Source organism: Saimiri boliviensis, chromosome 12 (assembly GCF_048565385.1).
Source record: "Saimiri boliviensis isolate mSaiBol1 chromosome 12, mSaiBol1.pri, whole genome shotgun sequence".
Taxonomy (NCBI): Eukaryota; Metazoa; Chordata; class Mammalia; order Primates; family Cebidae; genus Saimiri; species Saimiri boliviensis.
The window spans coordinates 108454943-108469026 of NC_133460.1; the positions used below are offsets into that span (position 1 = coordinate 108454943).

The 14084-nt window shown below is 48.0% G+C and overlaps 1 long non-coding RNA gene across 1 annotated transcript in view; it reads right to left on the reverse strand.

The window, feature by feature from the left end:
* Positions 1–6658: 6658 nt before the first annotated feature.
* The window catches only part of LOC141580737 (uncharacterized), a 28575-nt gene continuing 21149 nt past the window's right edge, over positions 6659–14084 (reverse strand). Inside the window, exons 2-4 of the long non-coding RNA XR_012513031.1 lie at positions 8844–9009; positions 8053–8245; positions 6659–7083 (exon numbers count right to left, since the gene is read on the reverse strand). This is a non-coding gene — a long non-coding RNA (uncharacterized LOC141580737). The remainder of the gene's footprint in view (positions 7084–8052; positions 8246–8843; positions 9010–14084) is intronic.

The window sequence follows — 14084 nt, forward strand, 5'->3', positions numbered from 1 at the left end:
CTAACCCAGAGGCTCATGGCCAGATCCCAGCGACACATGGACTGGCTGTCGGGTGCCCAGTGCTGCTCTGTGCTCTGCCACCCAAGAGGTGTGCCTCAGCCTTGCCTAAGCAGCCCTCACAGGGGACATGGCCTCTGCCCAGTGGCAAGTGGAGGGTAGAACCATGACCTATGCATCACCCCTGTCTTGTGATCTCAGCTGCTTTGGCCTCTTGGTTGCAAGAATTCCCCTTTCCCAGGGCCCCCCACAGCCATGGAGCTGCAGCCCAGTGATAAAGAACAAGGGTTCCGGGGTCAGGCAAGCCAGGGGTCTACAGACTGGTCCACCACTGGCTGGGTGACTAGAGCAAACCTCTCTGAGCCCCACTTAAGATGATGTTAATGGCAGCACCTTCCCTGGAAGTCATTATGAGATGAAAATGAAATGATGCCTGTGGAGTCTGAATGCCGGGCCTGGCACAGAAAAAGAGCTCAGGATGTGGAAGGTGGTGGTGCAGGGATCGAGCCTCAGGACCCTGGGATGGTGCAGGGATCGAGCCTCAGGACCCTAGGATGGTGCAGGGATCGAGCCTCAGGGCCCTGGGATGGTACAGGGATCGAGCCTCAGGGCCCTGGGATGGTACAGGGATCGAGCCTCAGGGCCCTGGGATGGTACAGGGATCGAGCCTCAGGACCCTGGGATGGTACAGGGATCGAGCCTCAGGTCCCTGGGATGGTACAGGGATCGAGCCTCAGGGCCCTGGGATGCCACTTACTGACTGTGCCACTCAGAGCAAGTCACCTACCTTGTTAAGCCTAGGTTTTTGCGTCTGTGGAACAGAACCAATAACAGAGCCCATCATAAGATCACTGTGATGAGCCGGTGCTAACAGACCAATCATGGTGTTCACTGTGGGTGTTATTATTGCCTTTGCAGGAGCAGGGCTGGTCATGGACGCCATTTATTATTAATATAATCCCAGAAGCTGACTCTTCGCCCAGCAAGGGTGCGGTCATGGTTCATGTGCTGACAACATTCCACAGACTTGGAAACAGCCATCCTCCCATCAGCACCGGCCCCGCCAGAACCTGCTGCAACTGCTTTTCTAATCAATGGAATCAGGCAGGGTCCAAGGGAGATGCGGCAGACAGGGAACAGGCATGTCCCAGACCTGCACCTGCCCAGGCAGAACCAAGGCACCAGCCTCCTCCACCCACCAAGGCCAGAGAGAGGAACAAATTCAGGTCCCCCTGTGGGATGACGGCCCCTCTCCATATAACCCGAACCAACTCAGCAACTGATTCCTCAGCAATGGATTTCTAGGTGAGCAATGGATTAGGACTTTCCTGGTCTTAAAGCTTGAAATTGACCTCCTCATTTCCCCAACCCCCAGAGGGGAGTAAGTCTGTGGGCAGCCTTCCAAAACAAGAGTCTGCTTCTAGAACCATCCCAGCCACCTCTGCCGCTTCCTCCTTCTCTTCCTGAAGCAATCCATGAGCCCAGGGTACTTGAGCCAAAGAGCAAGGTGCTAGGCCAGGGTGACGCAGGCTGGGCCACCTCCAGCCCTAGCTGAACACAAGACTCCTTTCCCCAGTGCACACACAAGTCCTGGTTCAGATGAGAGAAAGCAGGACAGAACATTCCTCTGGCAAAAAGGGCCACAGTGGCACTCACCACCAACCCCTGAGCACTCAGGTGGTGCTGCCCTTGAGCAAATGTCCAAGAGTGAACTTCTCCCAGTACCGACAAGACCTGTCCTCACCCCGGGTCCGGACTGTGGATGCATAGCTCTTCAGCAAATCATAAACTTTCTAATGCAGCCAACCAGTCAGTCTTGGCCAAACCCAAACTGCCCCTTCCCCCAGGCAGCCCTGTGGCATTCTGAAAGGAGTGAAACCGACCCAATCAGCCCACAGACCAGGCGTCCCCAAACTACGGCCCACGGGCTGCATGCGGCCCCCTGAGGCCATTTATCCGGCCCCCCGCCGCACTTCAGGAAGGGGCACCTCTTTCATTGGTGGTCAGTGAGAGGAGCACAGTATGTGGCGGCCCTCCAACGGTCTGAGGGACAGTGAACTGGCCCCCTGTGTAAAAAGTTTGGGGACGCCTGCCACAGACAGTTGCTATTGTATTTTAATAAACATAGAAATTGACTTTCCTGGTCTTAAAGCTTGAAACTCACCAGATCTTGACAATGAAACACCAGGACCTCGTTCATCATGATTTCCTCCTCAGCCCTCCTGGGTTTCTGTTTTCCCAAACATAGTTCCATTTCTTCCATGCTATATAAGCCCCTATTTCAATTGGTCAGGGAGCTGGGTTTGAGACAGATCACCCGTCGCCTCAGCTGCAGCACCCGATGAAATCCCTCTTCCTTGGCAATAATCATTGTCTCTGTGATAGGCTTTCTATGTGGTGAGCAGCAGAACCTAGACCGAACCCCTGGTGTTTCAGTAACAGAACTTGTCTGAAGATCTGGGTGCCACCTGGGTGAGCCCTGGATGGCTGAGTCTTCAGACAATGTTGAACCTCTCTCTGCCTAAAATGAGGATAAAAGTAACCGATGGCCTCACTGGGTGCTGTGAGACAAAAAAATGCACATGCCCTCTGTAAACCCAAGTCTTCGTGAGAATCGACGGCTATTCAGGGCCCTTCCTCTGGTCCCAGGGGAGCCCCCAGCAGAGGACAATAAACTTGAATCCCCTGGGGCCCTCAGGAGCAGGAACTCAGAGCAGCCCTCTGAAAACCTGAAATTTCTGCAGCACCTCTTGTTTGATCCTCAAAGCTCATACAGACTTTATGTTTCATTCGTAACATGTTAGTTTATTTTATTACTTAGAGGACATTGTAAATTAGTTACTATCATCCAGGCACCTAGTCAGTGATGCCCCATCAAGTGGAGACAGGCACTCTTGGTGACCATCCCGGATACCAGCTCTCACTGCAGTTGGAGGATCACAGTGGCTGAGGAGACCCTCACAGTTCCTCCCAGGAAGGGTTCAAATAGCCAACGTGAGCACCATTATTACAGGTCCTGGCTGGTCTCTGTGTCACCGAGATCATACAGGAAACCACTAAGTTTGGGTTCCCCAGAAGCACAGCCTCAGACAAGGGCTTGGTGCAGGTGATTTGGGGTGAGGGGAAGATGAGCCCAGGAAGCAGGAGGGAGGGAGTGGAAGAGTAAGAAAAGGAAAGAGGAAAAGCCATACCCAAAGGCTTCATTGAAGCTGCTGCTGTGGGTCATGGGGACCTGGTTCCTCTGGAAGGGGCACACAGAACACCCCCAAGATTGCCCCACCCCATCCAGTGCCTGCTCCCACAGTCAGTGCTGGTAGATTCCAGGGGCTTGAGTTCACCCAGACTCCCAGGCTGGGCTGGCACCGGGCAAAGCAGGCTTCCTGGGGTCCCGAAGCACAAAGTGGAAAGATGCCCTGTGCTCCCGGAGTCGGGATGCCATCAGGCTGCCAGGATCTGAGCACAAATGGAGCCTGCCTGTCAGAGCTAGCTTCAGTCAGATTTGTCCAGGCCTGGCTGCTCCTACAGCCCTCAACCCTCTGGGAGGCCTACAGCATGAGTCCTTCCTGACAGCAGAGTTAACCTTGGGCTGAAACAGAAGCACACTATACCTGTGGAAGGGAAGCTTTCTAAGCCACATTGCCTGCTCAGCCTTGAGCAGTATCCGCATGAATAGTGCTTCCTTCATAACTCAGGGTCATCCGGGATACGGCCCCTGCCCAGAGATGAGAGGTGCACTCCAGAACCCATCAAGGACAGGGCTGTTGGACTTACACTAGGGAGCCCCCCCCCAATGCCCTGTTTCTGCATTTTGTAGTTGTCCTGACACCTGCGGTGTCCCACTGGTGGCATATGAGCTTTCTGGTAAACAATTTGAGATTCTATCTCAAAAACAATGGCAGAACATTTTCCGCAATGACATATAGATATCCAAAGAGCCGTCATCCCAAGGAGACACCTATAAATGTCAAGGTCACCTCATTGTTTATAGCAGCAAAGAACAAAGAATTTAAATGTCAAAGAAAGGGGGTGGATAAATAATTCCTGGCTAAGTTACACGTGGCTTGTTATATGTAGAGTGTGGTCTGAAGTCATACCGTCCTGATTTTGTAAATCTATCCAAACACATGCTTTTAAAATCCTAAAATAAAATACACCAAAACTTCATATGTAGCCATCCCTGAGTGGTAAGATTCTAGTCATCTGATTTTTCTTCTTTATACTTGTCTATACTTTTCAAATTCTCTCTAAGTATGTGTGTCTTTTATCATCAGAGCAAAGGCTTTTTGCAATGACATGAAGGCCACCCTCGCAGACGCTGGGCCCACCAGGAGCAGAGTCCCCTCTGCACTCACAGCTAAGGCTGTTCCTGGGCATAAGAAATCATGATCGTGGGACTTGTCCACTGCCAGGGCTAACTGAGCTCCCCTCCCACCCAGACCAGATCAGGGGCTGCCTGTGGCAGGTGATCCACATTGCCCCATCCCGAACAGAGCTGGGTGGCATTTTGGCAAAACAATCTGAACAGTTTCTGACCCAGAGGAACCTGGAAACTTCAACCTCTTGGCCCAGCCTTGAAAACAGCTTTGCCAGACTCATCCTGGTACAGGACCCGGGAGATGATCAAGCCCATTGTGCAGGACAGAAAACTGAGGCCATTCAGGACTGCGCCATATCTGACCACCCCCTGGTGATCATATTAAGCCTCAGTCCCAGTCTGACTGAGGGCCCCACAAGGGCTGGGCTGTGAGATTACTGGAAAGAGGAGGCTGGCCTCAGGTTCAGGAGGGCTCCCCAGTCCTTGTATCTCACCCTCCATGCCCAAGACCAAGATGTGTCCCAGTAAGAGCAGGGCTGGTCTACCAGAACACGGCCCAGGCACCCTTCAGGGCAATCAGGAAAAGTCCAAGAGGGCAAGAGTGCCCTCCCTGCCTGTGCAGTGTATCCTCCTTCAGGAGCTTAGGTTTGGGAGCTCAGTAGTCCTGAGTTCACGTTCCATCTTGTGGCCTTGGCTTGGCCATTTGTGCCTCTGTCTGGGAGGAATTTTCGGGAAATTACCAGCTCCCTGGTTTGAACCCTAGTAGTCATCACCAGGTGAGGACCTCAGAGAGCTGTGGGCAGCCTACCTGCTATCCAAGGCGGTCTCTACCAGGGCAGGGGAAGCACCACGTCCCTCCTCTCCAGGCTGCTGCCCGGTCTCTGCCTCCCCTCATGGAATCCCGCCTCCCATTGGGGTAGGGCCATCACAGGGAGCCCAGGCCACAAATATGGGGCCCTGAGAAGGAGGCACCTTTGCCTCCCCTGCTCCAAAAAGCAGGAGCTGATTCCAGATGCGGCCTGCCAGGAAGCCGTAGCTGGCAGGGGCCTTAGGGTCATCCAGTCCAGTAGTATTCTGTTACTTAGGTGTTAAGATAACACATTTCTTAGCTTGCCCTAAATCAACATAAACCTGTCTAGGAGCCCCCACTCAACAAGATGGTTAAGTAATCCAACGTCTTTGTGCTGGGTGTTCCCTTCCGTGTCAAAGACCTCCAGGAAATTCAGGGAAGGGTCTTGCATCTTTGGGTCCCAGCAGTCCTCTCTAAGGGCTTGCCAACAGCTTTGGAGGTTCAGCACTTGGCTCCAACCCAGATGATCCAACCCGGTGATCCTATGAGAGTGGACAGCTCTGCTGTCTTCATGCCAAACTCAGGAACAGATATCTTAGTGAATCAGGAGCCTGGGCACCTGCAGTTCCTCTCTCTGAGTGCCCCTGACAACCTTGTCCTTCCAAAACACTTCCCTCACCATGGCCACTCCAGGGGATGTGTGTGAGTGGGGTCCAGGCTCCTGCCCCTTCTAGCACCACAAAACCCTGACCCTTGCCAGCCTAGGCCACACACCTCCTTCACTTTGGTTCACATTTCCCCCGAGAGGCCCGCCCCTGTGAGATCACCGGGCCGACAGCTCCTGGCTGCCTAGCTTTGGAAGCAAATGCCTGGGTGAGCTCTGTGTTCTCTGAGTCCCACATCTTCTATTCTGGGCCTTGAACTCCAAAAGCTCTTAGGAAACCCCTGCTACACTCATGAAGATTTGGCTACCTTGTAGGTCTGGAGGAAAGAAAATACTAGGATGCAAAGAAAATGGCATCTTAATAATTATCCTGGCACCAAAGTCCATGGAAAATGGTCTGGAAGGATGTACACCCAATAGAGAGGAACCAGGGAGGGGCCAAGGAGGGCTGCAGGGAAGCAAAGGAGGCTTTCCTCATCACCACTTCGAAAAACTTCTGTACAGTTGGGACATTTTATTACTCATCATGTATTATTCTCATTATTCTGGTTTTTTTCCTATTTTTTTGGCTAGTACTGGCTAAGCAACAGAAAATGAAGTAATTTGTTATTTACCAAGCATCAATTTTGTGCCAGATGACCAAAGCAAATGTAAAATCTTGAATTTACGGTTATGATGTAAAGTCAACAATGAGCCACATTTGGCCGGGCAAAGAGTGATGGGAGTGAACAGTATCCCAGGCAAAAGAAGGAACATCAGCTGGTCCTGGGGTGGGAAAGAGCTTAGCAGATTGGAGGAACAAAAATAGGCCAGTGTAGCTAGAGCACAATGACTCAAGGAGCAGAAACAGAGATGAGTCTCCAGAGAAGCCTTGAGGCAGATCGCACAGGGAGTTAAGTAAGGTTGTGTTCAGGGAGTTTGCATTTCCTTTTGCGTGTGCTGGGAACCATCAAAGGCTTTTAAGCAGGAAGCAAGATAATCAGATTTACGTTTTTACTAGATAACTGTCTTCTTGCTATGTGGAGAATGTTGGAAGGGCAAGACAGAAGTGTTATCAGTTAAAGGATGCCCAGAAGAGGAATTTCATGATCCATGACTTTAAAAGAAAAACAAATAAAATGAATAACTCTGTTTCTTACCAGGAGGATCCTGATGTCCGGGGAGACAGGGACAAAAGAATCAGGTGTGTTACTCCTAGCAGGCAGGACAGCAGATAAGTTGGTGGCTGAGTCTGTTGGTCCATGGTGATTGGCTATGCTGCTTGCCAGTCAAGTAATGTGGGCAAGTTGCTCAACCTTTCAAAGCATTGGTTTCTTCCTATGAAAAGTAGAAGGTAACTGTATCTACCTCCCAAGATTGTCATGAATCTGAATGAGCTACTGCATGTGTCATATATCATGCTTAGCTCAGTAATGTTACTTTATAACCACCATCATCACCATTATCACCACCACCACCACCATCACCATTATCACCACCACCACCACCATCATCATCACCATTATCACCACCACCACCACCATCACCATCATCATCACCATTACACCACAACCACCACCACCATCATCACCATTATCACCACCACCACCACCACCATCACCATTATCACCACCACCATCACCGTCATCATCACCATTATCACCACCACCATCATTCCCACTACGTCATCATCTTCAACAACACCATCATCATCATTGTCAGCACCATCAGCACCACCACCATCTTCATCATCATTACCATTATCACCACCAGCACCATCATCACCATCAACATTACAAGCACCATCATCACGAGCACCATCATCATCACCACTGCCACCACCATCATTACCACTACCATTATCATCTTCTTCAACACCATCATCATCATCGCCAGCACCATCAGCACCACCACCATCTTCATCATCATTACCATCACCACCACCACCACCACCGTCATCACCAGCACCATCATCATCACTGCTGCCATCACCACCACCACCATCATTACCACTACCATTATCATCATCTTCTTCAACACCATCATCATCATCATTGCCAGCACCATCAGCACCACCACCATCTTCATCATCATTACCATCACCACCACCACCACCACCACCATCATCACCAGCACCATCATCATCACTGCTGCCATCACCACCACCATCATCATTACCACTACCATCATCACCATCTTCTTCAACACCATCATCATCATCATTCCCGCCACCATCATCACCACCATCATTGATCCTGCTCCCAGATGCCATCAAAGTCTGGAGTCCAGTATTCTATCCCAACTCACCTCTGAATAACTGTGGGATCTGGGTGGCCTCCTCATAACGGTGGGGCTCTTTGTTCAAAATGAAAATGTGGGACCTCTTCTTCAAAAAGCAGGAAAAAGGTGTCATTAAAGTAACTAAAACACTGAGCTTTCTTCTTTCTTCCAGTCTCTCTCATCTTGTCATGATGTTTTTTATTTGCTATTTGATGCCATTCTAAGTAAAGAAAAATTATAATTTTTAATTGCTAACATGAATTTTACCATTCATCATTATATTGTGCAATGCCAGTTACAGTTACAATATAAAAACATTGAACTCATGTAGAATCATCAAAGCTATAATTTGTATTTGATATTTTGTACACACAAATATATTTTTGTTCTTGCTAGAACAGTAGAAACGCTGCAGAAAAAAAACTCAACTGTTTTCTGTTTTTGTTTCAAGTTGATTCTTCCAGATGACCAGCAGCAATTTTAGGATTTCTGGGTAGAATCGCGTTCTGCCAGCACGCTCTGCCTTTGCCTAACTGCTGGGGAAGGAAGAACTAAGGGAAAAAGGAACGATGGCTGCCCCGCCTTCCCCTCTTCCTCTGTGTCTCACTTGCAGTGGAAGTGCTTGGCTAACACAGGGAAGTGACATGAGTAAGAAAAGGCATGACAGGTTTCCTTGGTCATTTGTGCTTCTTCAAACATCGCTGCCTCTCTTCTGCATTCTCGGCGAGTTCTGGTTTGAATGAAAAGCGTCGCCCGTCAGGGTTGTCTGGGCCCTTGCTCAATCAGCTGTGCATGCAGCACGCATCCCTTGTACTCACTTTGAGTCACACTCCACGTGTCATGGGTTCCCTGGAACTCTCTGCTCATGGGGCATCAAGAAGAACACATGCTAATGAGGCAGCAAGGAACAGCAGCATGTCTACTGCATGAAACTTCGGCTCATGTGCCCGCTCCACGGTCCCGTCAGCCTTCACCTACAAAACACTGGTTCAAAGATAAAATTATTGTAATTTCAAGATGATGGCAGAAGAGCATTAAACCAAGAAGCTCAGGGCCTGATCACAGGGCCCTTTGCGACTGCACAGGCCTCAGGCCTGTGAGGCTGGCCCTGCCTCTCCTGGAAAATGGGCAGAGTTTCTGGCTCATCCATCTCACAGGGTTGTGGGAGGCCTATATACAGGCCAGGCGGTGGAAACGCTTTGCAAACAGTAACCGTAACCGTAACCATAACCGGACCAACATGCAGCGCCACGCTCCCCCGAGCCTCCAGCGCAAGCTCACCACACCGAGCACGGCGAGCTCCAGTCTCAGCCAGCACCAGCGGGGAGCTGGGCAGCAGTGAGCTGATTCGAATTCCAGCTGAGTGTGAATGACACAAAATCCATTTTACTTGCAAATTCTGAACCGTGCGCAGGAACCCAGCAAGCTCAGCATCACAACATGTTTCTCCCAGCAGCTGCTGGCCTGTAAAACGGACGATCGCTGTTTGCACTCAAGCTTTGTCGCACTGGGCAGGTCAAGGCCAGCTCCCTCCTGCCGGGGCTCAGCCGAGGTGTGAGATCCCCTCGTAAAGCCTTTCCCATGTCTGGGGAAGGTGTCAGGAATAGTCACACATTCCCCATTTGGAAAGTAATTTGGCAACATGGGACGTCTGGGCTGTTCTGAGGCTCTGTCCAGCTCAACAGGCAAAACAGAAGGGGACGCCCCCAAGAGCCAGAGAGCCCGCTGTCCACCCACAGCCATGGAACCTGGGTCCACCGGTGATGCTGAGGAAGCCCCTGAGCCCCGCCCAGGTGAGCTTCCTCAACTCTCGAGTGGAACCGAGGGCACCACGGGCCCCGCAAAGGCTTTCTGTTCACGACCGCTTCTCACGCTCACCTCCGCTGTGGCACGTGAACATCACAGTCCCACTTAGCGTTGCTGCACCTGAGGCTTAGCAAAGTTCAGTGACAAAAACTATTATTGTCCCAGCCGTACATGACCAAATTGAGGCTTCCAGAGGTTAAGCGGTTTGCCCGAGGTCACCAGCAGGGCCAAGGACCACCCCCTGGTCTGGGTAACGTCTAGGTCCACGCTTCCACAGTCCGACTCGGGGCACAAGAGCTAGGAAGAAATGAGCTCACATGTGTGACAGGGCATCGTGACCATCACTGGAGCACAGTGTGGGTGGCACCACTTGCCCTAAACTCAGGGGCATCTCCTGGGCCACTGTCCGGGGAGAAAGGGGTGGCACTGGCTGAGGAATTCCAGCCTATCTGCCTCCATGGCCCCTTGGAGCCTGGCCCAGGATTGGAGAGGTGTTCTTCCCTCTACCCTGCCCAGCTCTCCCCTACCCCTCCAAACACACACGCTCACACACACATGCACACACATACACATGCACACACACTCTCTATATCTGTGATGGCCCCTCACCAACTTCACCCCTTCCTCTCCCTTCAGCCCTCACCCATTCCCACACCCTGCCTTCCTTAAGCCCCCACCACCCTTTTTCCTCACAACACCACATCTGGGCTTCAGAATCACCAGGGTCCTAATTCCAGCACAGTCTTTCTGCCCCCAGCTCCGAGCCCCAGTCTGATGATGATGGGCCTCCCTGCAGCAGAGGATGGGGTGTGTGTGTGTGTGTGTGTGTGCGCGAGCGCCTGGCAGGTGGGGCCCCACTGGCCTGCCTGTTCCTTGCCTGTTCGCATCAGTGTAAAACCAGCTAGACAACAGGCCCTGCCCACATACAAGCGCTCTCAGGACTCCCACTCCGAGCAGAAGGCTCTGGAGGAAACACTAGAATTTAGTAGGAATTCTAGCAGGGCAGGGGAATGGAGAAAATGTAAAAAGTACATAATGATGGAATAGCATTCCCAGGTGCGGAAGGAATCGACAAATGTCCAGGTTTTAAGGCCCACCGGGTACCAAACTGCATCTGCTGCAAAGACGAAGAAACCCCCACCAATTCCAAATGTCCATCACTCCGATTGTCTCTTCACACATATGACAACCAAACCAGGTGCTGAAGAACATCAGCCACGTGGAAGGTAAGAACAAACAAACAAAATGCAAAGGACAGAAAGGAACTTTTCAAAGGTTGGTCCCCTTAGAGAAAACCAAGAAGCTGTTGTGTCCCTAAAAAGAAAACAGGCTCTGCTTAAAACGGAGCAATTAGAACACGGGAAAGAATTCTCAGAAGTACAACTGCTAAAAGAAAAGTTTCGTGGAAAAAGATGTACAGTTGAAGAAATCTCTCAGAATATCTATCAAAAAAAACAAAGAGAAAGATACACAAGAAAATACCTGAGATATGTAAGTTCAATATAAGAAGTTCTATAGTCATTAACTAGAAATTACAGAAAAAATAAAACGGAGAAAATGTATAAATTATACAACTGAGAGTATAACATCTCCCAAGTGCTGCAGGGATCTACAAATCTCCTGGTTGATAGGACCTTCTAGATACCAAACAGAATAAATGAAGAAAGACCTGCCTCCAGATAAACTATCACAAAAACTAGAACTCCAAGGACAAGGAGAAGATTTTAAAAGCTTCCAGATGGGAAAAACAGATTATTGGCAAAGGAATTACAATCATGTTGGCATGTGACTTCTCTTCAGCAACGCTGAACACCAGAAGACTAGAACAATGCTCTCAAGTTCTCACTAAAGAAATGAAACTCTACACTTACAATTCTATTTTTGAATAAAAACTATTCAATAAGTGTAAGGGCAAAATAACATTTTCAGGCACAAAAATACTTAAAAATCTATATCTCGACTATCCTTTTTGAAAAATATTCTCAGGATTCTTCAGCAAAATGAAGACGGTATCTAAGCAAGAAAAGGACACGGGATTTCTAAAAACAGAGTAGACTCATCCCAGGCATCCAAAGAAAAACTTCTAGGATCACAGCTTGATAACAGAACTAGAAAAAAAGATGTATCTGTCCAGATCTTAACAAGAAATAAGAGAATCCTGGGGTTTGGGGGCAGGGGTGGTGGTAGGGTGGAGAACCTTTAAGAAAAAAATCATTTTCTTATTTTCCTTAACAAAAATTAGGATTGAGAGACTGAATAGTTCAAAGATATAATGGAGAAATATACTGTAATTCCCTTGTCAAAAAGAAAAAAGCATAGTAAGACTCCATCTCTAAAAAATGTTTTAAATTAGCCAGGCATGGTGATAAGCACCCCCCCCCACCCCGCTACTGAGGAGGCTGAGGCAGGAGGATCACTTGAAGCCAGGAGACAGAGGCTGCTGTGAGCTATAATAGTGCAATTGCACTCCAGCCTGAGCAACAGAGCAAGACCCCATCTCTTTAAAAGGAAAGAAAAGAAAGCAATTAGAAATTCCAGGAAGAAACATAAAGTTCTATACTATACTATCACAAATTGCATTTAAAGCTTGACACTGATGCTAAAAAGTACTTGTTTTTGCAATGATAATAAAAATATAGCTTTTAGTAAACCACGATGTCATGATAAAAACAGTATTCTTACTAAATTAAAAAACCTATGAAGCGGAAATTTACTTGGAATTGGTAACGGTACACATATAATTTATAATTGGTTCCAAACAGGCTGTGATAGTCTAACGATTTAAGTAAAAGCTTTAGTTGCCAACATTTACAAATTATATATATGCTATTTAACAAAAATCTTATGACAAAGCTGATTGAAGATGAAAACCACCACGCTATAGCACAGCTCGTGTGCCTTCTCTCTTTGCTGCCTGTTCCCATATCAGAGTTTAGAAAAGTTTGAGCTTTTGAAGTCAATCTGAATATCCTGGGACAATATTAAACTTTTTTGTAAATGAGTCCTCTAAATTTCGGATGCACGTTGTTCAAAAAATTGGAGATGCCTGATCAGATTATTCAACACACGGATTTTCAGGTTTTCGAAGCTTTGAAAGAATTGCATTAATTGAAAACAAAGCTTACAAATGAAAAGACATTGGAATTCATCCCTAAAAAAAAAAAGAAAGAAAGAAAGAAAAAAGAAACTCAGCACATTAAACAATTAGACCTCAATGTGGAAATTCTATAATGATATTTCAGAATATCTTGACTCGTGACAAGATGCTTTTGATGGAGCTTCTGTTTTAATTAGAAAGAAATACATTGTCCCAGGAGAGCATGAAACTGAGAAAGCCTACAATGTTGCAGCTTCCAAATGTGTAACAAAGCATTAGAAAGAATCACAAATAAATATGACTTATCTGATGAATTCTGTCTTATAAAAATATTTGCTGAAGAAAAAGGTACTCTGAAAGGAGGCAAAAAACAGTCTCTGGTAAAATATTTAGGCTGAAAGAGTTTCACATTTTAATGTCAAAAAGTTAGCATTGAAAATATCCTTCATTTCCCTTGAGCTGACGAGGGCCTCAACATCTGTACAAAGAATATTTTCCCAATTCAAAATACTACAATCTGTAACGAAGGATAGAGTACAGATGTCAATATTTCAAATTAATTAACCATAATATGTTTCTCAAATTCCTGGCCTCAAGTGATCCTCCTGCCTTGGTCTGCCTAGTGACTGGGACGACAGGTGAGCACTGCTCTGCCCAGCTAATGTTTTTATTTTTTATTTTTTGTAGAGATGGAGTCTTGCCACATTGCACAGACTGGTCTTGAACTCCTAAGCTCAAGTGATCCTCTGGCCCCGGCCTTCCAAAGTGCTGAGATTAGAGGCGTGAGCCACCATGCCCAGCTGTTAGTTTTTGCTTTAGAAATAATTTTCTTGTTGAAAATAGTTTGTTATAGAACCAATTATAGAACTATTTTTAAAAACTTGCCAGTCAAGAAATAAATATTTCCAAAATATGTACACTTCTTGTTATTTTAGAATTTCTTTTCACCTTCAAAATTGCACCTTGGTTTCGTCGATGAAATATATGTCCTGCCAGCCCTGAAGGATGAGGAGGCGTATTCAATTTCCTTTGTTGTGTAACAAATTACCCCAAAACTTACAAACAACCAGCGTTCACTCTCTCACAGGACAGCCTAGACACAGTGTGGATCCAGAGCCCAGAGGTGGCTTCACCGGCCCCTCTGACTCAGGGTCTC